Source organism: Balaenoptera physalus (assembly GCF_965194825.1).
Source record: "Balaenoptera physalus genome assembly, chromosome: 2".
Taxonomy (NCBI): domain Eukaryota; kingdom Metazoa; phylum Chordata; class Mammalia; order Artiodactyla; family Balaenopteridae; genus Balaenoptera; species Balaenoptera physalus.
The window spans coordinates 76,000,471-76,005,083 of record NC_138883.1 but is presented as its reverse complement, the minus strand read 5'-3'; positions in this window follow the sequence as shown (position 1 = coordinate 76,005,083).

Genomic DNA, 4,613 nt, shown 5'->3' with positions numbered 1-4,613 from the left:
AGCAGCTTTAACAGATAAATTAAGAAGGCTACCTCACTAACAGGTACAGAAATCTCAAGGTATTTTCAGGAACTTTAAAAGGGAGGAATTCACCTAGATCTGGTAAGTGAAATCTGTGACAAGCCCTTGGTGTGACTTTCCTGAGAGGTCTTTTAAAAGTTCAGTCTGAGACTCCTTAAAAAAGTTTCAGCAAGCAAAAAGCCTATATGATCAATTATAGTTATATAAATTATCAGGCCAAGTTTATTGAGACCAGACTGAAATTTTGTTCTCCTCTCTGTTAAGAGAACAAAGTTTTCTTGGAATGCTGCTTTAATAACAGACTATGTATATTTCCTTGGCTTTAAGTGATTTTCATTTGCTTTTAAAATCTTTTGTTACTTTGGTAAAGTAAGTAGTATTTCACAATGATCTATGAAGATTATGGCGCATGTAGATAAAGTTCATTCTGCTTCTACAAAAATTAAACCCTCATTGCCAGACTTTTGCCATCCTGATGTCCTTAAAACATAACAACAGTCTACTCCTAAATTAGGGAATTTAAAATGGGTAAACAACAGCTGTCAATCAAACAGGGTTATGGGAAATCCAAGACAGCTGCTTGGCTTTTTCCGGTTCCCTGACAAACCTCATTTTTTATTTGATGGGATAAAGCCTTCCCTGGCTGCAGGGTTAATGCCCTCACAATAAAGAAAAAAAATTATGTTTTACTGAATATTAAATTCTAGTTTTGTTAATTAAGGTCTGTGTTTACCAAGACTCACTTCCCAGATAGTTCCTTGCTATTATGTTATATTGCTAAAAAGTTTAATTGAATTATTAAAGGACACTCTAAGTTTGTTTCTAAAGCTTATCTCAGTAATCTGTCTTTGGATGAAGATCAGATGCCCCATGACCTACAACCAGGGGATTATACATACTGGAAAAGACATAATTTAAAGGACTATCTCCAAACTGGATGGAAGGACTCTTATCAGGTACTCTTAACTGGCTCATACACAGTAAAACTAATGGGAATTAACTCTTGGATTAATTTCCACTCACAAAGGGCCCCTGCACTGGACTGGCCTATAGAGAGGACAGCTGACCTCAGAATCACCTTAACGCTCAAACATGGGAGAAACTACACTCACACCAAGATGAGAAAAAGACAACATCAGAAATAGCTTATCCAAGATCCTGGACCTGACTCATATTCTCATTTAGAATGTTTTCTTGACTTCTTGGACCTTTGCATATGAATCAGATGTTTTTCTATCATAGGCACGATCCTATGCTAGTTTTAAAAATCAGTCCAATTGTTCGGTTTGTGGTCAGTTACCTATGTCTAGTACTTCTGGGTTACCTGAGCGGATTTCTCCAGTCCAAGGCTCTAATTGGTTGACTCTTAGGAAATTTATCTTAAAAGGAAAATTATAGTCATGTTCAGGCCACTATTGATATTACTAGATGAGATCCCCTCACCTGACCAATTAATAATACCTGCTCTGACCCTGACCATAAATATGAATTTTCCTCTATTACTCAAAGTTCAATCAGAGCAACAAGCAAAATTTCAGCCAAGGAATAAAACTTCCCACAATTATGGGATGGATTTATGTAATTAACACCAAGCTATGGTAATTTAAAGTTAAAGGCTCCTCTATGCTGGGAACAATTAAATCATACTAAAGATAATCAGTCTAGTAACACTAGGAAACTGGGCTGAGCACCTTATGGACAATGCCAATATATAGTTTCCCTGAAGAATAGGGACTGGTACAGAGCAGACTAAGTCAGATGACCTGGGATATACTGGGCTACACCTAATGGAAGTTCTTGGCTTAATTCTTACTTATGACTTTATTAATACTGCCAGCTATGCTATTTGTATTTTGCCTATTTCAAAAAAATTATTGTTTCTTACATTACCAAATGTGTGACTGAACCTCTGATAAAATGATGATATATAGTTCCATATGAGATCAATGATTGCAGTAGTCTTAACTCTAGGTGTGAGAAGCGGCAACAAGAGGGAATATTGTCCTGGACCATACAAGATTAGGAAGACAGGTGGTCCAGAGACTTCCACATACTAGTAAAGGCCTAGTCCAGTAATAGCACATGGAGTGGCCTATCAGCAAAATCTTCGCCAGACCTGGGAATGAGCATTCCTAGCTCCGTGGGACAAAATGGTCATGAAATGTCCCAAACCATGGTTGAAATTTTGACCATAAAGGGGTCCTGCTGACTGAAAACTGACACTTGCCATCTACTTCTACAAGGATTAAACCATGAGCTACTGTAGCTGTTGACTTTCAACACCCCCTACAAGGAGTTCAGGGTGGAGATCTTAAATGACGCACTCTGTGCTCTAGGAAAAACTGACAGGACAGGCCTTCAAATAGTTAAATACTTTCAGGAGAAGATTTTATGAGCCCCAATTCTTGCATCTTCTCATACCTAGAGAAACACTGACATCATTAACAGTGACACTATGGTGTGATTTTAGGCAAGTCCTTTTATTGCTAAGAACTTGAGTTTTCTGAGCTGTGTTAGATTTGGGATGCCACCAGCCATTCTCAAAACAATGTCTACTGGCAGCTGGTACCTGCAACCTTACTTCTTAAAGGTCTCCTCTTGTAACTATTACACTTTTAGATGATAACATTGCTTTAGATCATATGTTAACAAAAAGAGAAAATACATATGTAGTGACCAACAGCTCCTGTTATTTATATGTTAATACCACATCAAAGGTTAAAACCTACTTTGATGAAACTAGATAACCAGCTACCTGACTACAAGTCTCCCCAAAGCGCCAGGCCTAGACTGGGTTTCAGGCTTATTCTCCTAAAATGAAATGAGATCTGTTTTGTCTATTAACGTTTAGGTTGTCACTCCTCCAAATACTTCTAACAGAGTCTGTTACACCTACATCAATCACACTGGGCTAATAGAAGAGGACATAAAATTATATATAGGACCAAATGGCTCGATTCCTTTAGACAGGGTAACCCAAGCACTGACTCTGTCTGGACCAGGATCAACTACTACCAAACGTAACATGGCTCTTAATCCTGCTTGAGCTCCCGGCTACAATAATTCTTTTACTAGTCTTTGGCCTCTGTTTTTTTAAACTACTTGTTAAATTCTGTCTCTACCAGATTACAATAGGTTCACATCAAGATAATGATGATGCAAAGATTCCAGCCATTTCTCAGAACAGATCCTGCCAAAACAACAACAGAAGTCACCCACCCTAGGGCCCTTAATAAGACAGGGCGAGAGCTCCATAACCCCAACTAGGTTGGGTCTACGAGCCCCTTGCCAGCCTGAAGAAGCTACAGAAGACAGGCCGTCATCCCTCATCCTCCCAATAAAGATTTCTTGGGGTTCATGGCTCTTGTGGGGGGGGGGATTTAAAATAGGAGATAGATGGATGGGCCCCTGGGACGGACAGCTGGTGTTTGTCAAGTGGAGCAAAACTGAAGTTTTGTCCTCAGCCAGACAAGAACGATGCCTGTTTCCCTTCCTCCCTTGATATGGAGGGAATGAACTAGCAGTGGGGAATTAGTTTGCAGCAAAAATAGAAATGAAGTTTTCCCTCTCCTGAGAACAAGGAAAATAAAGGGAGCAGGCTAGAGAAGAAACATAAACTGGCCTGAAAGAGTTAATCATTCCTAGTTTTTTTGTTTGTTTTTTAACTGTTACTAACCTGTAGTGTCTGTAACTAGATTTGCACTTCACAAAGCTAACCTATTACTCTTTAACACTATGTGGATTACATCCTGCACCCCGTTGTAGCAAATCACCCCTTGTAGCATTTGCATCTCAGAAGAAAAAGTCACAGGCCAATAACCCAGAGACAAAAGGACCCAATTACCAGGCTGCCTGATGCCAGCTGTGACTGCTTTGAGATAATGCAGGAAGAAGAATGCAAGAACTTCACTATTTTGATCCTTATCATATACCCTGTGAGCCCCACATATAAAATCCTTTCTGATTCCCGAAGGAGGGGGGGCACTGTTCTTGAGGCGCTAGCCTGCTGTGTCTTCCCTTCTGCCTGGCAGAAAAATAAAGCCATCTCTTCCTCCAAAATCTCTGTCTCTGAATTTCTGTTCGGCATCGGTGCACAGAGAAGCCGAGATTTCGGCAACACCCACACCACAACACTTCACCTCACATGACAAATCAACTACAAAAGGGCAAAAAGCTTTCAAGGCTGTACAGGTTCCTGCTGATTATCCCTATTTTATAACACTTCCCATTTCTCCTTCTGTCCATCCCACCCACGTACACCCAACAGCACACACTGGGAAAGAAAGGGGCTCCAACATCTTGAGCACAGGCTGCCCTTTCCCAGAGGGTGGCTCTGACTTGCGTGTGAGCCCGCCAGGTGCAGTCAAGTCTGGACTCCAGAACACACAGAGACAGGCCCCAGTCTCCCACCTCCACCTCCCAGCCTTCCCACACTATCACAGGGTTCCTCAGCCCCAAGGACAGAGCGCCTTCTCCATATGTCCTTTCCCACCCCAATTACCAGCCCTGGGTCTTCTTAAATTGAGGCCAGATATTGCCCAGGGTGTCTGAGGAAAGACAGAGACTTGGGTGTCTGGGGTTCCTGATTGGAG